This window comes from Stegodyphus dumicola, chromosome 2 (assembly GCF_044657685.1).
Source record: "Stegodyphus dumicola isolate Sdum_Otavi_A_Nest chromosome 2, ASM4465768v1".
Classification (NCBI taxonomy): domain Eukaryota; kingdom Metazoa; phylum Arthropoda; class Arachnida; order Araneae; family Eresidae; genus Stegodyphus; species Stegodyphus dumicola.
In genome coordinates, this window is record NC_140769.1 from 264834027 (window position 1) to 264859068 (window position 25042).

Below are 25042 nucleotides of genomic sequence, written 5' to 3' on the forward strand. Positions count from 1 at the left end.
ATACGTTAACTGTTATATAATTATTCGATTATATAACAGTTAACTTAGTTTCCGTTATATAATCATTATATAAGTTAACTGTTATATAATTATTAATACTGTTAAGTGAATCTAGCGCCAGAGTGTCGCTATGGTAAACAAATACTAGAGTGAATTTTAAAGAATGCATTTATTCTATTGTGGTTTATGCGCTGTCGGCGAAGTAGATTTAATTCAATCCAATAAGTTTAAATGAAATGCAAGAAAAAATGCGTGCAATTTAATATTCCAATACAAGGAAGTCATGTGGTGTACACATCAGATTTTCTTATGCTGTGTTCTTGAGTTATAAGAAGAAAATGTTTTTTTTTTTTTTTTGTGATATTTAAAGATGCACATATTGAGTTTCGATGTGCTTACGACTACTAAATGTGTTTTATTAAACAACTTGGAGTCTTTAATGAATCGTTATTGACTTTGGAGTATTTTTGAGAGGCAATTTTTTGTCAATGATGTAGGAAACCGCTACAAATATATCTGTGGCGGCGAAAAAAGCAGACATACTATGATCTAGGATTAGTAAACGTTATTATTTATTCTACATATAACTGTTTTTAAAAAAGTACAATTTTAAACAATTAAAAGTTTTATATGTATTATAGATAAGTTGATATATTTATTAATAATAATATTATATACAATGAGAATATAATATTACTAAAGAGAATATAATATTTTACTGAGAATATAATATTACTAATTAATTGTAGTTTAAAAATTATTAATTTTAAATATATTTTCCAGAAATCAATCAAACTAAAAACTGAAATTTTCCGGAAAATCTTGTTTGGAGACCATTTGGCGTCCCTCTGCGAGCGGCGCCCGGGCCATATACACCCCCTTGCCCCCCTTCCGCTACGCCCATGGAGGTAGGAGAGAAAGGAGGGGCCAATCGACACTAGAAGTGAAGCATTGCTTTGAAGCTTGGGTCACCAGATGGGGTGTTCTTTGTTTACATTCAGAAACTCGCTTGACAGAGCTCTGATAGTATTTCGACACGCGACAGTTCCATAAAATTCGAAAAAGGGACACTTTCGCATGAAAGAAACATTCATAGTGTGATGGATAATAGCCATTTGTATAGTTTACTGACATTTGCGCAAAAATCACATCTTGGTTATTTTTCGATAACTAACAACAGCGATTTTGATTATGAATTTGTTTTATAAAATTCTAAGCTGTTGCACTACAAAAATATAGATTTTAAGAAAAATGTTATGCTTAAAGAATGAAAAACACCTTACGGTACATTTAAAATTGTATACGTCTTTCGATACCCTTTATAGAGTATTCGCTACTTTTATTTTATTTTCCAAACGCCAAAATGTTTTAAATAAAACAAATTTTTTTCACATCCATATATTATTTAACATGTACTTTTTAAAATTTTTTAGAGGAGAGGCTTTACTGCCGCCCATTTTAAACTCATCGTTTTAATTTTATATATCTGAAAAATAATCACTTTGCGCTTACACATTTTACTTATTTGGGTTAATTAAAAATAAAATTACCATCAAATGCTGCAATCCTCGTCAAAATTAATAAATATACACACAGATATGCCAATAAGTTAGCTTTCCCTTGATTTGGAACCACACATTTGGTGGAAGTACCATGTGTGGTCAAGATGATGTGACCATGCGAACGTTCTACATCATCAAGACAGCTTATTCAGAATTTGAAAATAGGGTAATCGACGGAGGTGAAAACATTTGTATTATCCTGCCAAAGAAGGTCCGATCATGAATGGTCCTCTTATTGATTCTGGATTGTTAAATGTTTCCCACGCAAGTCTTTTTTTTTCTCGGAAATTCGAGTTTTATGCTGGCTTCTTAACTTACGCAGGTCATTAAATTATTTATAAATGTATCTGAAATGAAGAATTTATTCAATTATAAACAACTTTGAAAGTACTGTGAAGAAATCTAATTATTAATTGTATCTAATTTATAATGATTATAAATGTTATCTAAATATATGATAACCTTAATATTGAATTGTAAACATAAATTGAAATCCTGTTGACAAATACGTTATAAAACTATTTAAGCAAGAATTGTTCGTATTGGAAAGCAATCTGTTAAAAGGTATTGTAAAGCAAATGCTTTGAGATGCGCACTTAAGAACGTAATAAAGAGTTTTGGAATATGTATTGTTGAAATGAAGGGTAAAAAAAAAAATCTGATAAGTATAATTAAAAGAATTATTCCCCTTACATTTTATAATAACTCAGTTACAAGTTTTAAATAATACTTCAAAAAAACTTATTTTATTCCCTTTCAGAAATGTTCAGAGAAAGTCAAGTACTATTTAAAGTATTTCGCTAATTCCTAATAATTCTCTAATTTAAAATGAACCGAATAGAGCATTAATTATAAATTGACTTACATTTTTCGATTTAATAGATGCCTCAGAAGACAAAAAATCATGTCATATTTAAGAAATTATTCCAGGAAGAAGCTCTATAAATAGAAAAGAAATAATGCATAATTTTAATATTAATAATACAATAAACTTTGATCTTAATTTTTGTACCTTAACCGAATAAAATCGAATTACCTTAATTTTTTTTTTTCTATTGTAATTAACGAAAACCTGTGAAAATATTTCATTCAAATTAAACCATTCTGAGAAAACTGTCCTGTGAAAAGTATAGCATTTAATTCCGTTCAGAATGAAATGTTGTTTAAAAATATGTTGTTTTCACATACTTAGGACTCTGAAGTGTTGTAGAAAAAGAAAATATATACATTTATATGTATATTTGCGACGTAATTACAAAATATTTACACCCGAACGCGTCAAATCCCATAGAACTCAATGGTAAATGACCCAATGTTTTGGTCACCACGTAGGGATCGCCGGTGCTTCAGAGCAGGGTACGGGAGAAACTTGTTTAGGGCGACTCCATCTTACTTCCTACTTCCATGGCTACGCCACTGTCCGGATCACCTTACATTATTCGTATCTGGCAGGATATCAGATGGCTATCTGTCGCTGAGAAGTTCTCTTTTTTTAACAGTGCCCTGTCCTAAGCATTCCTAAAATATGACTATAAATGTTCGCCGCTTTTCTAAACGTTCTACAGTCCTTCAACAGTTTCTAAAATGTGACTAAATGTCCACCGTTTTCCAAAGCGAAGAAGGTTAAAATAACCTTTTTAATTATGCTTAACTTAAACCAAGAGGCAGAGTTTCCGCTAAGCTGCGGGAATTTATATTCACATAACAGAAAGTTAAATTTCAAATGTAAATAATGTAGTCCGAAATATCACATAACATAGATTATTTAAATTGGCTAAGCTATTTACTGGCGCGTATTTTAGAACATGGCCTAGCAGCCGGTATATAACTTTAGACAGAGCTGGCGGCAGAAAAGAACGGCAAGACGCGACGCGGCTGCCACAAGCTCTAATCGAAACATTCAGCTTAAATGCACAAAAACAAGTAATTTATATTCTGGTAGGGAATATGTAAAAATGCTTCAGAAAGCATCAATAGAAATCTTTTCCATTAATAGTTTTGTTTCTTTCTTTTAAACAGCGATACTTAGAGCTGTTGCAATTAATTTCTCAATCTGAATTATATAAATTACATATTGTTCTGTATAAAGTCAACTTTGCGGGACGTGATTTTACCTTATACGCAATGTATTAGTGACATAACAGCGGCGTTCCGCAAGAATTTACTGTTAACAAAACGCCGATAGAGGGCGCCATGAACTCCGAATTCCAGTTTTTTTACGTGGCTAAAATTCATCTGCCGAGACGTGCCAGTTTAATCTTCATTTCAATAACGCAGGGCCGATAGTTTTTTTATATTGTCTTTTTCTCTTATCTATACAGAATTAGCCGAGACTTCGATTTTGGATTAAGAAGCATGTTTATTCTATTGATCTGATTACCAATCTAATCTAGATAATAATTTTTCTGTTTGTTTAGCAAATTATGGCAAAACACTAAGCTAATTCAAAAATTCGATCACTCGAAAATTTGACTTTTTGTACAGCAAAACCTCGAATAAAATAAGTTAAATAAAAGTTAAAAAATTGTTATAACAGCTTTCTTTCTTTAGAGAAAATTGAATATGTGAAACATAATTTATTTTTTTAGGGTAGGATACGAACTGCGCCAAATTTGATCGAAGATCCCTGTCCCCCCCCCACTCATCTAATCCACGAACTGCGCGACGTTTCCTGTCCCCCATTTCTTTACCAAGAAGATTGGGTGCTACAAAAAGTCATTTCTCGCCATTAATGGGACATTCTATTGAGACTGCAAGCATTTATTTTTGTTTATCAGTATTGTAAAAATTGTGCATGCTAAACAAATATTAATTTAAAGTCTGGCGTGTGCTAAAGTAAAAATAAATTTCTTTTACACTCATTTTAAAGTTTTATGATGCTTAAAGGAATGATGAGGCAGATCTTTTTTATTTTCTGTAAGAATTAAAAACTTCCCAAGTTGTACATTTTAGTCGCTGATATATATATCAGTTTTGAATAGTAAAATTGATAGATTAATTACTAAACATTGGTAATGACATATATAAAACTGATACATAATCAACCTATCAAATATCGGATTTGTAGCTCACCTTAAATAAGTTTCTTGTCTAGATAAATATTAACAAATCTTCTTAGAGAGCAGAATCGTTTTAACTTTCAAATTTACCATTTTAGGTAAACAGTTCTAATTTAATTTAAAAAATTCTCTTTATTAAATCTAAAAATTGGACTTCTTAAGTCGTTCTAAATTCACTATAGTATTATTGCAATATATTCCCGTATTAAGCTTTCCATTTTTAGACATTGAAGTTATTTTAAGGCTATTTAACTTTGTTACAAATTCCATATTTTAATACTAGAAACGTTTAAATATTTATTCTGTTTTCCACCTGATGTACTTTGGCATACATTTAATTTCTAATACACATTTAATTAATAAATTAATAATTATGAACGTCAGCAGAATTTTCATAATTAACAAAAACAAACCAAAAAAAAAAAAAAAAATCTGAAATGTTTCAAATTTTAAATTACGTCCAAAGGGATTTTTAACGTTTTGTGTGTTACCTTTATTTATTAAATATCATGCTCTTTGCACTTAAACCATAAAATTTAGTTCAATAGCAGTGTCGCAAAATAATTTTAAAATGAGCATATCTTTAGAATTTCCGATACACAGTTCGACGCGCTGGAGATAAAAAGGTTTTTTTATCCCATAGAGTGTTGCCATTGCTCGCTTTTAAATCGTTGAGTTTGTTTCTCAAAAATTCGTTAAAGTTTTACAAAATATGAAATCGATAATAAAACAAATTCCAAATTTCGAATTTGGGATTTCAGATGCCCATATTCGCAGTAGGATTACGTCATTCAAAATTGGATGGTTCTAGATACCGTTGTTTTATCACAATGCGAGAAATATACATACATTATGCAGATTTTTCATTATTTAATTTCTTCAAATATAATGCAGGACTCTAACATTTTGTGGCAACAGTTTGAAAAGTGAACCAACATTTATTGGAGTCCGACGCAAAATGCCAAAACGAAAGTAATAGTCCTTCGGGACTCAAATCCCTTTGGACTAAAAATCAAACTCCCTTATATTCATATCTTGGGATTTTCAGTTCCCTTTTAATCCATTCCTTTTTCACATATTGTTGCACTGTACTCAAGTTTTCATGTATGTAGAATTTATATACTTTGTATTGTATTAATGCCAATTTATATTTAAATGATAATTTTTACAAATTCTTGCATCACAACTCTAGTTAACAGAAGATGTTTCTAACACCTTGGGAAAGCTTAATCTTCAGCATGTAGCTTATTTTCTAACCTAGTTTCAGGCTGAATTATTTGTAAAATTAATTACTTGAAATTATTTGTTAACAAAGATGGTCGCTAAATCACGCTAATAATATTTCTAACTGTTGTAATTTATAATGCAACGAGTTCATGTAATTTATAATATAATTCATTTATAATTTTTTTCAGCAGTATTGAAATTAATAGCATATACTGATAATGTTATACATTTAGATTACAATGATTTAGATTGCCCCTTCTTCACTCATGCATTTATGCTACATTCCTAATATTTCATAATGGCATACACGGAAGTTTAACTCATTCACCAAACATGTAAATCTCTAATTCAGCCCACTTTTGTTCTTACGTGTGCTGTATCTTCTATTTTCTTTAATATATTGTTCAGCCTAATTTTAAAAGGTCTTATGATCAAGCGGAAAAGTCACTAAACATTGGTAGTCCGACCCGAGTTTCTAGTCCCAGTGATCCCTCAGCTTTTTTTTTTTTTTTTTTTTTTTTTTTTTTTTGTACTTATTTACCGTGTAAAAATTTCAGTTCATGAAGTAAAAATACTTTTTTAATTTATTTTTTAAAAATATTGCAAAAATTTTCACCTTAGCATATCTTTTTACAAATCCCTTTAATAAGAAGAAAAAGGAAAGAAATTAACTCGGTTTCGGTGATTGATACCTCGGTGGAAATTATATGTAACATTTTTCCAAAAGCATAGAGTTTATATGGATATCAATAAATTAAGGATTATTTCTCCATCTAATTTTCTTAACATGTTTATTCCAGAATTTTCTTTTCACACTGTAGCGCTTAACTTTATGAGTTTTTTATAATCATTCAATTTCTCTAGCCATAGCAACTTTGCATACCTTTCTGACAAGTAGTTATATTTTTATCCACTGTATTTTAATTCCTGTTGACTATCAGTACATTATTCACTTGTTTCACAAGTGCAAATATTTATTTTATATGCAAATCTACGTAAAATAGCATTAAAGCTTCAGTTATGCGGAGCTCCTGATCGATTGCTTGTTTTAGATTGAATGAAATTAAGCTTAATGTTACTGTTAATTAGCTTGTTATTAATTTAATTATACATTTCTAATTAATTATACGTTAAGATATTTCCAAGTATGTTACTCAAACTTTTGCATCCCAATTTTTAATTTTTGGTTAAAAAAATAAACTTTTATTTATTGAGAGGCCTGATTGATTATATTAATTTGGAGTATTGTTTATCTAATTCCTTTCTTCTAGATAAATTTTAGAAAAAAAACTTCTTAGCATAATAATTTAAAATTTATTTACAATTTATACGTCAGTGTTCCAAATGCATAGTAATGTTGTTATAATAGATTTCATGCTAAGCTTTTTTAAAATTTAACTAAATTTAATTTCTGCAAACATTTACATGATTACTTTAATTAACAGAAAATATTTTTAGCACACTTTAACACACTTTGATATGGAATAATTTTTTTCACGCCAGTGAACTCTATTAAATTTTCCAGTCTAGGTCAGACATCTTGACTATTATTGATGCAATTTATTAAAAATATAATTTGTATGCTTTATAACTACAGTAAGACTCCGCTTAACGCTGTTTCGGTTTAGCGATCTTTTATTTCCGGGGATTAACCCGGGGATTCTCCGAAATTGCGCGCAGCGCTAGGTTTCCAAATAACATATCCGAAACAGTGTAGTTGTGTTTCTTGCTTTTTATCATTTGAAACAACATTTGTTGACATTATTGTAAGTTTAAATTTGATATATAATACTATAACGATTAATAATACAGTGACAAATATTATGATCTTTAGTTTTTATCATGGGTGATAATACGAGTAAAACACAAGAAAAGAAAGCAACCAGAAAAAGGTATTTCACTGGAAACTCAAATGCAAGTGATTAGAAGATCAGATTCCGGTGAACGTCAATCTCAAATTAGCGCTGCATTGATTTTGGCAACTTCAACAATAAGGACAATTCTTAAGAATGAAGAAAAAATACTGTCATTGGCAACTGCAACTACGTCCAGCTCTGCAACTAGAATTACCCGTTCTAGAAATAACATTATAGAGGAAATGGAAAAACGACTGTCTATATGGATTGACGACGAAATTGAACGCAATATGCCGTTAAGTCAATCTATCATAATGCCTTCTTGACAAAAAGGCAGAAAATTGGAAACCCAGAATAGACTGAATGATCTGACTGAGAATTTTATTTGTTTTTAAAAGTATATGCGTTTATATTGTTTTTATTTTTGTAAGAAATAAATGTTTGATTTTATTTTTATTAAAAAAAATTATTAAATTTAATGCCTAACCATTTTTTATCCGTCTTCCCCTAACTCCATTATTTACATGTTAAGATAGCCTCGCTTAGCGCTGTTTCGCATTACGCTCTACTTCGATGGAACGTATCCCCCGCGTTAAGCGGGGTCTTACTGTATTTAATTTATGATATTATTATAATAAATGAAAGATGTTTGTAATGCTTATAATGTATGTTTACCAATACCTTTTATTTTCTTTGTTGCCTCTCGCATTTATTACTGTTATTCAAGTAATTAGCCTGCTTGTTAGATATTTTTTAGTTATTCTTGTGATATGTAATTCTGTTTCTTTATTTTTATTTTCCTCTTGGCTACAATTGGCTTCTAAAAGTTAAATTGTAACCCTGTAGGCAGCAGGGGGGGGGGAATTTTTGATTGGCGCAGTTGGACTATAGCTCGACCCGGGGGGGGATTTTCCTTAGCGCAGTTGGAGTACACCCTTTCTTAGAGATAATACTCAAAATATTTTTTTTTTTTTTTTTTTTCGTTTGAGAATGAATACTATCACTTTTTCAACAACATTTTAAAAAGAAATTGCTTTGATCAGAATTTTCTTAACAACATGTTTTTATTTAAGTGAATTTTAGAATGTGGAATGCAATTATTTTCAGCAAATTTTTTTAAAAATATGTTGTAATTGTGTTTCGTAAGTTTTAGCCAATGAATTCGCATCTTTTTTGTTAGGAATGTTGTCCGAAAGAATTTTGCGTTCATTCTCGAAGAATCGTTGGTTTTTCAACGCACATTAAAAATGTTTCCGACTGACAAGCTTTTCCCATAAACATCCTGTCCAGGAAAAACCCATACCTCAGTTTATTAAAATTAGTAATTCTCCACACTCTGCCATCATTTCTCATTACCAAAAATTTTTACGCGTGACTTCAGAATGAATGTCTTCTATGCATCAACAAAACGGAAACTCATCATAACAAGATTACTAAAGAATGTGGATGATAGTAATTACGAAACCATAAGACGCATCATCCGCATATGCCCCTAGGGCCATAAGGTCTTACCAGGATATATTGCTGCGCAGTTTGTTAAGGTAGCGACGACCTTGACATTTGTTTACGCTAAAACAAGAAATAATATTTTCTTTTATTAATTGCGTCATACTGTTAGCTTTTGTGTTCTCGGATTTCTAGACAAAACGAACAGAAATCCGTACTAATGAAAACGCGGAAGTGAAACCAGTTTATGAGACATAATCAACACAAGGTTGCCGAATTAGAATTTTTGAATTAAAACATGACAAATTTAAATGCAATTTCCGTATGTCAGTAGTTTCAAACTGGCAACCCTCCGGCCGTGCACTTCGTTCGAAGTAATTTTACATGACCAAGACCACATTTCCCGTAAATTAATCACATTTATCATGAGGGTACCTAAATTTTAAAAAAATCTGAAAAGATTCAGATTTTAAATTACGTCCAAAGGGGCGTTTTCTTAACGTTTTGTGTGTTACCTTTATTTATTAAATATCATGTTCTTTGTACTTAAATAATAAAATTCAGTTCAACAGTAATATCGCAAAATCATTTTAAAAAGAGCATATCTTTAGAATTTCCCGTTATACAGTTCTTCCCGCTGGTGTTAAAAAGGCTTCCCCCCCCCCGTGTAGAGTGTTGCCATTGCTCGCTTTTAAATCGTTGAGCTTGTTAATCAAAAATTCGTTAAAGTTTTACAAAATGTGAAATCGATAATAAAATAAATTCCAAATTTCAAATTTGATCTTCGACAGGCCCATATTCGCAGTAGGATTACGTCATTCAAAATTGGATACCGGTGTTTTATTTATTCAAAATTGGATACCGGTGATTTTATCACAATGCGACAAACATACATACACTTATGCAGATTCTTCATTATTTAATTTCTTCAAATATATAATGCAGGACTCTTAACATTTGGTGGCAACAATTTGAAAAGTGATACGCCGTTTACGGTGATTCGACGAAAAATCGCAATTCGAAAACAATTGTCCTTCAAGAAAAAAGCCCCTTTGGACTAAAAAATAAAATTTCAATGATTTAGAGTCCAGTTTTATATTATTTTCATCACCAAAAAACGCACGAGAGTAACGCTTTAGAAAAATCTGAAAATAGATCTAATTAATTTAAATGTGAACAGCTATTTCCGCAATTAAAAATTTAAATTAATAAGTCCAGCAAAAGAAGAAGGTTAACAGAAGAGCATCCAGAATTCACAATGAAAATAGTTTTGGTAATTTTTCCCCCATAATATATGATCATATATATATACATGAGCGGTAAAGAGGCTGAACACTGATGGTTCGGTTCGAGGTTCGAATCCCGCGAACGGGCTGGCTGCATGGGCGTTTTTGTGGTTTTCCAGATGTTTAACGTGTATACGAGCCAGTTTCCCTTAAAAAGTCCTCCACGAAGGCATCCCTCTCCTTAGTCAGATAACCCTCGAGGCTTTGCCATAATTACACACACACACATATATATATGAATTTAACAAACATTCCCTATTCGTAAAAAGCAAATTTAAAGTTAATTAAATTTTAAATGAAATTGAATTACCAAAAAAAAGTGATTAATTATTGCTGCGAACTAATCTACAATATCATTTAAATTCTGAGAGCATATGTAAATCAAGTGTCAAAATCTATGAAAATAAATGCATAATATATAATTCCAGTAAATATTTTAATCCTAAAAATTTATAAAAATGCATAAGTGAATAGCTGTTGAGCAGGAGGACAGATATATCAAAGAGAAGTTGCTTCCAAACCTAAACTCTTCAATTATTCAATTCGTGTTTCGTCATCCGTGTAGGCAAGGATAAAAAGAAAATTCAAAACCAAAAGTAAAACCAAATGTTGTGAACGAATAAAAAGAAATTTAAAGAAAGGGAACTTAGAGAAATTAGCGAGTAAAGACTAGAATAGTTAAAGAGTAGAAAACCAAATTTTTTTGGAAAGCTAAAGTAATTTAGAAACTTTTGCCTACGAAATACTTCCCCGACACGAATTATGCAAATAAATCAAAAAGAAACTAGAAACTATTTATAAAAAATACATAAATAATACTAAAAAGGCAAGTTAAAAAGTAAGTTGTAATTTAACTTACCAACTATATTTGTATAGGAGAGTGGAGCAGCATGGCAAACTAAGTGATGTTAAGTAGTGTGTTTCTTCTAACTTTATAAATAGAGGGCGCCAATATAAAGTAAAGTTGAGCGTTAAGCTGCTATCTGTTAGATCTATTTTACAAACCCATTCTGTAAACGTTTAGTAATGTAAAATGTGGGTACTCATGCAAAAATTGTTTTGCTAACTGTGAAGAATTGTAAAAATGTATATATGTATTGGATTTTAGAGAATGAAAGTGTCATTTCACGACGGGTCCAGATAGTCTATAATAATACTGTTGATAAACTGGATTCGTTGCTTTTGAAATCTCTCCATTTGTTGATCAGTAAATAGACTGAATTTGAAAGAAAAATTACACGTTTTATGCTTTCCAAATGGCAGCATGCTGGCGAGTGGAAGACAAAAATATTTTGTTTCTGGCAGTGGCAACACTTTTCTTTAAAATAGCTGAGTTTGTTGATTAAGGTCTAAAGTCTTTCAGTACTGAAACTGTGACTCACTTTTTGATAGACGTTTAAACGATTTACCGCATAGTACAGTACAAAGTCCGTAATCCGGACTCGTCGGGACTTCGGCGAATCCGGATCAGGGTTTTTTTCCAGATTATAGATCATAAATTTAAATCTGCTAAGATGGCATGCAGAAATTATACAATTAAAAATATGAAACCGTAATTTATGAAATAAAGAGCAATTATGATCTAAAGGGTTTACAAAAAAAAGCTTAATATTTATTTGTTTACTTTATTAAACATTTCTTTTAACGCGCGCGTGCGTAAATCATACATTACACGAACGCGTAATGCGCGTAATGTATGCGCGCGCAATCTTTACGCGAATGCGTAAAGCATACAAAAAAAGTTTGTGGCTTTGAGGTCCGGATTATAGATCATTCCGGATAATGGACCTCCGTATTACGGACTTTGTACTGTATAAAAAATTAAATACAGAAAGCAGTAATAAGGGAATAATTTAAAGTTAGTTAATAATTAATAAATACATATTAATTCCCTTTATGTATTTATTAATACACTGTAATTAATAAATACATAGAGGGAATAATTTGATAAAGGTGAAACTGACCCTTTTTCTTTTAAACTCAAGTAGATGAATGGAAGGCACACACGTGGTGCTTACAAATCTGCCAGCAATTATGGCGAGAAACTCAAAGAAGAAATTCAAAAATAAATTTAAGTAACTAATAGCCAAAAGATACGCAGAGTTATTTAATCGCGAAATTGGCTCGAGGCTTACCGACGTGAATTTAATGATCGCAAGGAGCAACGCCGATGACGCAAACTCTTTAAACTAGTAACGGGGAATTCCTTTAAATACATGCAAAATAATTTGCATTCCGGTGGGAAAAGGGAAAGAGAGAAGTGACAGTAAAGACTCCAGACATAAATTAACTGGTTATGTAAATTATATAAACCTAATAAGGTTTCAAGGAAAAATATTTTGTTCTTCGCAGAGTGGTGACACATTGCTTTTAAATCGTTGAGTTTATGGATGAAAGAGAAATGTCTTTCGAGTGGCAAATTAGTTATGAGTGGAAATTCCATTTCTTCTAAATGGCTGAGTCTTTTGATTAAATTTAAAATAAATATCTTACACTTTGCTGAGTGGCAACACACTGCTTTCATACCGTGGAGTTTGTTAATAAAAATTTGCTAAGGGTATAACTGAGTATTATTACTAAGTTTGCACGAAGCATGAAATAAATAAACAGCAAATTCGAAATTGAAAATTCGTGCTCCGAGATGCTCGCGTTCGGGTGATGGATTAAGTTTGTTCTAAACTGGGTTGATCTAATTGCCACGTTTTTATGCAGTGCGAGGAACAAATACACACACACATATACATATATATATATTGTTACGAAATGTCAAGGTGCGGTGAGATGGCTTCCCCGCAAAGCAGTTTTAGGGTAGCCATAAAATGGCAAGGGAAGGCATGGTTGTCACATTTGGCGAGAAATCGCCAATTTGGCGATATGCCATGGACTGATGGAGAACCTTCTGGAACGAATTCTTACCGGTTTAGCCCAGAATGTTCTCGAACACAAGCCGAAACCTATATAAACCCTGCTGGTCCGCAGTCAGTCAGTTAGCATCGAGTGTGTGCTTCATCGAGAGGGCGAGTCAGAGTCCCTCGTCTGGAGTGCGAGCTAGTATCGAGTGTGCCTCGTCTAACGAGCCGTGCGGAGACGATCAAGTTGACAGCCGGGCAGCGAGTGCCGAGTGGGTCGTCGAGTGCCTCGAAGGAGTCTGTTAGTGTATCGCGGTTAGTGCATCGTCGAGAGAGCGTGTTGAGCTCCGGGAACGACTGAACCGAAGAGTCGGGAGCTGTGTTCGTGTAGCGTCGAGTGCATCGCGAGTTGTAGCGTGGAGAGTCTGAGAGTATGTGGAGTTCCGAGAACGACCAAGCAGAGTCGGGAGCTGTACTCTGGTGCTTTGCAGTGAAGCTGCCTCCACCGTGATAGCCTGATAACCTGAAGGCTGTGTCGCTGATCGTGTCAGCGTGTTTATAGTACTTCATCGACGACTGTAAAACGTGTTTTGGAGCTTTCCTGACAATACTGGCAACGTATTGAAGTCGTTATTCACTCCAAGTCTACGAACCCCGTACGAACGCAACAATATATATATATTTAAACAAATTTAAATTTAAATTTTAACAGACACGTATATTAAAGTTATTTAATTAAATTCAATTTATTCTTATGAAACAATTTTGTTTGTACTTAGCAGCTTTAGCGCTAATTACCTGGTTTGTTTCTCTTTTTATTATAAATTTTAAATACAACTTTTTTATTCTAATAGTTTTGTTTTTGTTTTAATTAAATGTAATTTTAAACTCGCTCTCTAAATAATTTAGTTTAATTAATTTAAATACTTTAATACAATAGTTCATTTTTTATTAATTAATTTAGTGAATTAATTAGAAATAACATTTAAATTCCCAGTTTTTTACTTGATTTGCTTATGCTTCTGAATTTAAATGATATTGTAGATTAGTTCGAGAATTAAATCTTTTATATGTTTGCACATTTTTAAAAATTTTTTAAAAATTATCTTGGCTTTAAATTTGCTTTTTTTAAAACTTTGGCTTTAAATTTGTTTTTTACTTTTATACGTGTTTGTTAAAATTTATATTTAAATTTAAATTTGTTCAAATTTTAAATTTCATTCCTTTCAGCAATGGCGCAAAGAATTATTAAATTTGTTTTTAAATTAAATTTATTTAATTAAAATCAATATATATATATATATATATATATATATAGAGAGAGAGAGAGAGAGAGAGAGAGAGAGGTTCTTTAAATTATACAGATTGCTTTGAAGTTTCAAAAGTACTGTGTTCTGATTTTTAAATACGAACATAAAAAAGCAAAATGAGGAAGTTTACTCCTGCTTCTAATTTTATAGTTTTAAAACATACGGATTGGGTGGTGTAGTGGTGTGGTGTATTTAATTATGGCAAAGCACACGAGGGCTATCTGCCTAAAGGGAGGGATGCCTTCGTGGAGGACTTTCTAAGGGGAACTGGCTTGTATACACGTTACACATGGGGAAAACCACGAAAACGCCCATGCAGCCAGCCCGTTCGCTGGATTCGAACCTCGGACCGAACTACCAGTGTTCAGCAACTTTACCACTCGGCCGCTGGTGGGCCCATACGGATTAGGAGGTCCCTTGAAACTAAACGATGGGGGGTACATGTCTAGGTTGTCCCTGGCGAAATCAGGGTTTTACTTAAAGGTCAATTCTTTATTTCAGTTTGTTTAATTAACGCACAGAAGCTTCAAATGAAATTGTAATTTGTAAAAGTTGTTCTGCTCATGCTTCAAATGAATATTAAGAACGAAACTGAGACTTCTTTAAATGAATGTTAAGAATACTTCTAATGAATGCAGTGAATGAAGCTAAGAATGTTTTGAATGAAAGTTAAGGATGTTTTATACTAATGTCAAGAATGTTATGAATTAAACTGAGAGTGTTCTAATGAATGCTTAGAATGAAGATGAGAATAATCCGAGAGAATGAACATCTTGCATAGGTGCTTAGAATGATTCTAATAAATACTGAGAATGAAGCTAAGAACGCTTTGAATGCACGCTAAAAATGTTTTGAATGAAAAGGAGAACGTTTTATGAATGCTAAGAATGAAGCTAAGATTCCTTTGAATGGATGCTGAGAATAATTTTAATAATGCTGAGAAAGAAGCTAACATTACTCTGAATGAATGCTAAAAATGTTTTGAATCAAACTAAAAATGTTTTATCGAATGCTAAGAATACTTTGAATACATGCTGAGAATGATTTTAATGAATGCTGAGAATGATTTTAATGAATGTTGAGAATGAGTTTAATGAATGCTGAAAATGATTTTAATGAATGCTGAGAATGATTTTAATGAATGCTGAAAATGATTTTAATGAATGCTGAGAATGAGTTTAATGAATGCTGAGAATGAGTTTAATGAATGCTGAGAATGAAACCAACATTGTTCTGAATGAATGCTAAAAATACTTTGAATGAAACTGAGTATGTTTCCCTGAATGCTAAGAAGGAAGCTGCGAATACTTGGAATGAATGCTGAGAATGAAGCTAAGAATGTTTTGAATGAGTGCTTTGAAAAAGTGCTCAGAATTATTCTAATAATTTCTGAGAATGATGATAAGAATACTATGATAAATAATGAAAAGTCCTGAACGAAGCTGAGAATATTTCATTGAATGCTGAGAATGAAGCTAAGAATGCTTTGAATGAAACTGGGAATGTTGTAAGGAATTCTAATAATGCAGTTAAGAATATTTTGAATGAATGCTTAAAATGAAGATTAGAATGCTTTGAATAAATATCAAAATTGTCAAGAATGAAGCTGTGAGAACTTTAAATGAATGTTTTACATAAACGCTAAGAGTGATTGTAGTAAGTAATATGAATGAGGCTAAAAATGCTCTGAATAAATTCTAAAAATGAAGCTTAGAATGATTCAAATGAAAGCTTTGAATCATTCTCGCTCATTAAAGCGAACCCTTCCGAAAATCACGAATGAGCTTTCCCTCACCTGTTGTCTTGAACATTTCCTTGAACCAGGGTTCACGTGCCAGCTCTACTCACCCCGACGACCGCATCGGGGTCGACAGTGCTACTCATCTCCTTGACCCTCCACCCCGTGAGAAAAAAAGTACCTTCGATTATTATTCGTTGCCGATTTCATTTCACTCGTTGTCCGCGCTTCTAATACGATAGAAGGAAACCTGCCGAAATTCGCGGGTCACTCCAGAAAGAGAAGGGGGGGTCAGGTATGGTTTTTCTTTTCTGTGCTTCCTCCTGCCTCTGGCGATGCGATGTATGTTTATTGGTTCAGTCGGTCGCTTGGCCTACGGATGAGGTATCAATCAAGTTCGTAATCCTGTGCACGGAATTAGAGATTGTAATTTACTGTATTTCCGTACAATTGCAATTAAAATCGGTTTAGTAATAATTTCCCCAATAATAACTAATTCAACGAATTTCCTCGCATATGCATCCCTGCCCCTTGTTTTATTAATTTTACCATTCAAAAATTTAGAAGGGAAAATTATGTCAATCATTAAATTTCCGAAGAATGCGGTTACAGTAAAAGAATATAACACTTGAAAAGTAGTCATGGATCAACTACAGGTAACTATCACAATATATTTTCTTACATTCAAATAAATATACAGACATATTAACATTATAATATCTAAAAATATTTTTTTATTTCTACTTCCCTTTAACTGGAATCTCGCCCTCGTTCCCTCTGCTACTCTTTGGTCCTCAAAACATTCATAAATAATTATAGAAGGTGAATATGCAGGAAACTTTGTGAAATCGTAGGCTGATAAAACAGTTTTTGTATTACGCTGACATAAGGTTTGAGAGTTAAAACGCAAAGGTTCGGCATGATCTTCACAGCAAGTTTACGAGGGTTTGTTTTTGTTAATAAAACGAAAACAATCACTTAAAGGACGAATCCATTTTAAAATTTAGGGAAGCTCGTTTTCTGAACGCATAGAGAAAAATTACGTCAATATTTATTTAAAAAAAATTTTAGAACTTGCCTCTAAAGAGCTAGAGGGGATACGCGGGGAAATACTATGTTTAATGGCAACTGGTTTTTCTTTGAAAAAGTCAGGAAAAAATTTAAACTTAAAATTAATCTAAGAATAAGTTTAGTGAGATATGAGGCTAATTAGGCATAACAAGCCATAACAGCTGATTAAGCAAACTATGTGTTAAGCTTATTGCTGTGTCTAAGTACAATGGAGACTTAAGAAGAGTATGCAATATCCTTTATTTTAAACTACAATTGATGAATAGAAGATACACCTGGCGCTTACATATCATGGCGAAAAACTTAAAACAGAAAATGTATGCTAATTTTCAAATGTAAAGCCAAATTTAAACATCTAATAACAAAAAGCCACAGAGAGCAATTTAATCGCTAAGTAGGCTCAGGCTTCGTGAATTTAACTATCGGGAAGAAGTAATGCTACGTCGATGACAGAAACGCTTAGCTAGCAAACTTAGTAACGTGGCATTAAAGAGGTAGATCACGCTCTGATTTAATAAACTCAAAACCTCACCTAAATATGCGCGGATTCATTTGCATTCTGGCGGAAAAAAGGAAAGAGAGAAGTGACAGTAAACATCCCAAACATAACATAACTGCTTAAATAAATAGACCTCACACTTTGTTTGCTCTGCTCTAGGTTCCATCGAGATAACATCCGACAGGAAGTCTTTATATTGTTACGAAATGTCCAGGAGCGGTAAGATGGCTTCCCAGCAAAGCAGGTTTAGGGTTGCCATAAAATAGCAAGGGAAGGCAGGGTTGCCACATTTGGCGAAAATCGCCAATTCGTCGATATTTGGCGAGAAAACTGTCGATGTACCATGGATGATTGGAGAACCTTCTGGAACGAATTCTTACCGTTTTAGCCCAGAATGTTCTCGAACACAAGCCGAAAGCTATATAAACCCTGCTGGATCGCAGTCAGTTTCTCGTCTAGCGAGTCAGTCCGTGCGGAGTCGATCGAGTTGACAGCCGGGCAGCGAGTGCCGAGTGGGTCTTCGAGTGCATCGAAAGAGTGTCTTCGAATATCGCGGTTAGCAAATCGTCAAGACAACGTGTTGAGCTCCGGGAACGACTGAACCGAACAAGAGTATCTTGAGAACTTCGCCATTTGACATTCTGAGGATATTAGTAAACGTGCATACATTTTCCTGAGAAATTTCGTCTATAAACATTCCAGTGATATTTATTTTGAATTATTGCAGAGAATTGCTTTCTTTGTTTTCTCTTTTTAGGATTTGTAAAAGGATAGGTTGAGGATATATTGCATTGCGACATTAAGCAATCCAGAGGCCATGTTATTCAGATATTTCGGGACGTCTTGAAAATGTTTCAATCCTCATAACCTATCTCTTGCGATGCATAATAATATGATAGAAATATGCAAGTATGTGATATCACGCCTTCGTGGAGATGTCTTGTAGATGTTCTGAAGATATTGTTACGAAATGCGCAGCCGCGGTAAGATAGCTTCTCTGAAAAATGGCAAGGGAAGACAAGGTTGCCACATTTGGCGAGGAATCGCCGATTTGGCGACAAAATTGGCGATATGCTGTGGATTGATGGAGAACCTTCTGGAACGAATACTTACCAGTTTAGCCCAGAATGTTCTCGAACACAAGCCAAAAGCTATATAAACCGTGCTGGTACGCGGTGAGTTAGTTAGCGTCTAGTGAAATGGTCAGTGCGGAGTCGAACGAGTTGCCAGACGGTCAGGGAGTGCCGAGTGGGTCGTCGAGTGCACCGAAAGAGTCTCGTAGTGTATCGCAGTTAGTGCATCGTCGAGAGAGCGTGTTGAGCTCCGGGAACGACTGAACCGAAGAGTCGGGAGCTGTGCTCAGTACGTCGTCGAGTGCATCACGAGTTGTAGCCTGGAGAGTCTCGAGAGTACGTGGAGTTCCGAAAACGACCGAGCAGAGTCGGGAGCTGTACTCTGGTACTTTGCAGTGAAGCTGTCTCCATGGTTATTGCCTGGCAGTGTGAAGGCTGTGTCGCTGATTGTTCCAGCGTGTTTATAGTAGATCTTCGACGACTGTAAAAGTGTTTTGGAGTTATCCTGATTAATATTGATAAATAAAGTGTGTTTCGATGCTTCATCAAGTGTCGTCGTTTTCACTCAGATATTTCGGGACGTCTTGAAAATGTTTCAATCCTCATAACATATCTCTTGCGGTGCATAATAATATGATAGAAATATGCAAGTATGTGATATCACGCCTTCGGGGAGATGTCTTGTAGATGTTCTGAAGATATTGTTACGAAATGTGCAGCCGCGGTAAGATAGCTTCCCTGCAAAATGGCAAGGGAAGACAGGGTTGCCACATTTGGCGAGGAATCGCCGATTTGGCGACCCCGTATGAACGTGAAGGAAGAAAATAACGTAACAACTGACGTCAGAAGAAAATAACGTAACAATATAGAACAAATGAACTACGTCAACTCGACGGCATTTATCGAGTCTTTGGGTGGGTGAAGACTATACGGGAATTAATGCATCTAGATAAATTATTCTGTTACATGACATATTGCACTTTTAGAGTATCTTATTGCTGCATGCGAACAGGTTCATAAATATAGGTCCAAATTTGAAATTTTTAATTTGTTTTATTATCGATTTCCTATTTTGTAACACTTTAACGAATTTTTGATTAACAAACTCAAGGTCTTCTAAGCGAGTAATGGCAACGTTGCACAGAAAAAAAAAAAAAAAAATTATCTCCATCGCGCGAGACTGCGTATCGGAAATTCTAAAGACAAGCTCAATTTAAAATTATTTTGCGATGTTGCTGTTGAACTGAATTTTATGGTTTAAGTGCGAAGAAAGTGATATTTAATAAATAAAGCTAACACACAAAATGTTAACAAAAAAAAAAAAAAAAAAAAAAAAAAAAAACGCCCCTTTGGACGTAAATTAAAATCTGAAACTTTCAGACTTTTTTTTAGGTATTTGAACTTATACACAAGAGTAAATGCCCGATATACCTGCCAACCCTGCCCTTGGAGTCTAGTTGGCTAGGTAGGCGATAACTTTTCACTGGCTGGACAACATGGCTTGAAGCGTTAACCCATGAACCTTCCAGCTTGAGGCGAAAAGTGGCTATCCAACCCCGGTTAATCAGCAGTTGACTATACGAGGCCCAGGTAATCAATCTACACTTGGTTAATCGGTATTTGACCAGAGAGGGTCCGGTTAATTTGCCCATGACTCATTGGCAGTTGACTGGACAATATCCGACTTCATTCGTCCCCTGTTAAAAGGTACAGGTAGAAGCAAGGTCAGCACCTCTGTAGTACCACAGGTAATTGAGGTTTGCTCAACCTAGTTAACTGTTAAACTTTCCACCCCCAATTTTAAGGGAGAACACCCAGGGGGAGGGTCCGACCCGGTTAACTCTCCTCTAGCAAACCGACACTTTGAGTGAAAAGACTCGGTTAATTCGTGATCCGATTAATGCGCTTCCTGTTAACCAGAAGTTTGAGCAGACGGGAGCCGGTTAATCGGAAATTGACCAAACAGAAACCAGTTAATTCCCAGTTCATCAGTAGTGTACTAGACAGAGTTTGGCTGTTTAGAACATGGAGGTAAGAATAAAAGGAGGCGCCAACCCCTCACTACTACTGACGCAGTGGCTCCAAGCTTTGGTCTCCAGAGGGGGTGTTTTCTGTTTAAATCCAGAGCATCCTTGACAGCGCTTTCATTGTACTTCCACACACAACAGTTCCACACAAATCGAAAAGCGCGGGTACTTTCCGCATAAAAGAAACATGCATTGTTGGATAGCTAATAACAATTTACATAATTTAGTGGCATTTACGCAAAAATCACACCTTGGGTCCCCCCCCCGACAACTAGCAACAGCGATTTTGACTATGAATTTGTTTTATAAAATTCGAAGCTACTGAACTGCAAAAATATGGATTTTAACAAAATATTTATGCTATGCATAAAGAATTAAAAATGCCTTAAAGTACCTTTCATATGTCAAAATATCGCAAAAATACTACGCACTTTCAACCTCAGTTTCCTTATTATTAAGCAGTATAAGCGTGAAAATTTGTATAATTTATATATTTAAGTATTTTGATTATTTGTATAATGTATGTATTTGTGAATTTAGCTCAATTACTTGTTTTTAACTCTTAAAAAATGAAGCAATATTATGCAGAGTAAAACAATCAAGATTAAGTGCATAGTTTTTATTTATAATATTATTAAACAACTATTAAACTGGATACAATAGCTAAGAAAGGTACTGAATGCTCTGCCAAAATATATTTATAGTTATAGGAAAGTTCGCTTTGATAATAAATATATCCCAAAATGTGTTTTAACTCAAAGGTTTGAAACTTGATGGCAAAATGTAAATATAAAATTATGTACTACAAAATATTTGTAATTAAGCACATTGGTAAAGTTAAGTTTTTTTAAAATAGGGTAAGGTACACGAGGGCTGTCTGGGATGCCTTTGTGGAAGAATTTGGAAGGAAAGTTGACCCTTGAGTGCGTATTAAAAATAATGCATGTAATTTTTATGTAATTTTTATGCAATTTATATTTATACATATTTCATATGTAAAAAACTCTGATACATGCTAAACTATTGTAAATTACAATACTTGAGAAAGATAGTGAATGCACAGAAATTAATGATTTGCACTCAGTGAAAATAAAATTTTTAAATATATATATATGGGTACTCATTCATGTCCTTTTAAAAAGCAGGTATTTTCCTTTAACAAAATACGTAAATGTTTATTAAATTATTTCTAAATGTACTTGAAAATGAAAGTTTTATTCATTCATAAACTCCTGTGAATGTTACTGTGAAGAAATCTAGTTATAAAATATATCTAAATTTATAATGATTATAAATATTATCTGAATATATAATACCCTTAATTTTTGATTGTAAAAAAAACTTAACTTATATTGACAAATATATTTATAAAACTTGTAGCGAATAGTTAGTTGTAGTTAATAGAATCATAATCCCCCACCGTTTAGTTCGGGCGCCATTGTAGAACTATTATGTTTTTTTTTAAAGCAGGAAACATGACAGATGAGCAGTGTCCTCTTCGGGATTCGAACCTGAACCTCTCGAATACACGCCGAGTTTGCTACTATTACACCACGAAGGCATGCAGAACGGATGGAGAAAAGACCTTATAAACTATTTAAACAAAAACTATTCGTACTGGAAATCAGTCCGTTAAAAGGGGTTCTAAAGTACAGTCTATGAGATGCGTACTTAAGGATGTGGTAAAGAAGAATTTGTAGAATATATACAGTTGAAATCAAGGGTAAAAAAATGATAAGTATTAAAAGAATTATTTTCTTACATTTTATAATAACTCAGCTGCAAGTTTTAAATAATATTTAAAAAAAAATTCTTTTTATACCTTTCAGAAACACTCACGGAAAGCTAAGTACATGGAAATCAGCAGCAGTATTTAAGGTATTTTTTTAAATAAAAGGTGATTTAATTTTTAATGAACGGAGCAGAACATTATTTATAAAGCGACTTTGATATTTGATATCAGGACGCTTCAGAAGCTAAAAACTCATTTCATATTTGAGAAAGTATTTCAGGAAAAAGCTGTGTAAATAGAAAAGGAATGATACATAAATTTAATATTAATAATACAATGAACTTTGATCTTAATTTTTGTAATCATAAATCAAATAAAATCGAATTACCTTAATATTTTTTTCTAATGTCACTAAAATGAAAACTTGTGAAAATATTTCATTCAAATTAAATTGCTTTGGAAAAGGTATAACATTTAATTCCATTCAGAATGAAATGATGTTTAAAAATGTATTCTTTTCACATAATTAGGACTCTGAAATATTGCATTAAAAGGAAAATATGTACATTTATAGGTATATTTAAGACGTAATTACAAAATGTTTACCGCCGATCATGTCAAAACCTTTCGATTTTTTAATGGCAAATCACTAAATGCTTTGGTCTCCACGAGGGGTGCGCCACTGCTTCAAGGTAGCGCATGGAAAAAACAAGTTAGGGCCTCTCCTCTTATTTTCTATCTCCATAGTTTCGCAGCTTATTGTTTACCGGTTTGAATAGGGGGTCTGGTAAACTGCCCCTAAGTGATCGGCACTTTGAGCGAAAAGACTTGGTTAATGTATGACCTGATTAATCGGCTCCCGGCTAATCAGCACACAGCACAAATATACGACGAGTACACAGGACCCAGTTAATACGAGGGTACTTGAGCAGATAGAGTCCGGTTAATCTGTAGTTGACTAAACAGGGTCCAATTTATCCGCTCCTATTTAATCGGCATAATGAATGAAAACACTCGGTTAATTCATGACCTGATTTGTCAACAAGGACAAAAGATCCTTCTGGCGGGAATTCTGCTTAAACACAAGAGACGGCTTTGGGGTAGAATTCAAGACGGCAACGGGCAAGGTTTTTAGGTCCAGTTTTATTCCGCATGCCTCTGTTGATTTTACCTCATCGTCAACTCACTGAATATACGAGTGCATTTGACATGCTGTAGTGGTCAGATGTGGTGAACACTCTGGCTACCATAGGCTGCTCTAGCCCGCTGATGGACATAAAGCCTGTCCTAGACCTTCGAGAAACAAAAGCTACTTTAGGGACAGTCGGGTCTAAATTACTGTAGATGTTACTGAACGAAACATCTCTAGAGGTAGTTCTCAAGATTCTTGCTTTGGTCCCGTCTTTAGAAATTTTATTGTAAATTCAGTATTTGAAACTTTCGATGGAATTCCCTTAAGTCAAAATTATTGTATGTGCAGTTGTCTTCTTAAGTACGATTACAGGATGGCACAGGACATCTGAAACAGGGAGCAGATGTGTTTGGATATTTTCTCAAACTGGGCAAGAAAACATAAAATTATAATTTCGGCTTCCAACAACACTAAGGTTACAATCATTGGAACAGCACATGCACTACATTGCACCCTGTGTTTAAAACTAGCCAAAATTTCATTCAAATTCGTACCGAATTTACAGTTTCTTGGAGTTTTCATTAATAATAAACTTCCATGGCTCCTTCACTCCAGAAGATCAAAGAAAAATTTGCGTGTCTCGCTAATTCCATCTAGCAAGTGTTCACACTAAACCAAAACGGTCCTTCCTAGATACCTTAGGCTTTTGTATAAGGTGGTCACAGAACGCATTATATTGCATGTCTCAGCAATATATCTTCCATGTTAGTAAAGCCTAGAGGACGATCTCTACGGCATATCTGAAGGTCATGAAGGTCTGCCTCTCTATAGGTACAGATACAGGCAGCAATTACTAGCGTGTTGCACCTGGAGATACACTACACGTTATGAGACCACTACATTTGTTTGTAGAAATACGAGTGAAACAAACTGATGTCAGTCTGCCATCCAGCATTACTTGACATACCAAATACTCCTACACCAGGCGGAGCATATGATAACCCTGTCTATCTATATTGACAGTTCAAGAATAGACTCAGGAACTGACAGTCGTCTTTGGGTATTCAATAATAATAGCATTGTGTGCACATAGAAACGAAGATTACTGTAAAAACTTTGTGCAGCTTATAGCGATCCGAAAGACTCTCAGATTTGCTCCGAGAATGCAGCATCAA

At 33.7% G+C, this 25042-nt stretch overlaps 1 long non-coding RNA gene across 25 annotated transcripts in view; it reads right to left on the reverse strand.

Annotated features, from left to right (window-relative positions):
- The window catches only part of LOC118181616 (uncharacterized), a 976960-nt gene that overhangs the window by 98949 nt on the left and 852969 nt on the right, over positions 1–25042 (reverse strand). Inside the window, exon 1 of one of the 25 annotated variants that reach the window (XR_015039878.1) lies at positions 2428–2503. The exons of the other annotated variants lie outside the window; for them this stretch is intronic. This is a non-coding gene — a long non-coding RNA (uncharacterized LOC118181616). Of the gene's footprint in view, positions 1–2427; positions 2504–25042 lie in introns of those variants that run through there. 25 annotated transcript variants of the gene reach the window in all.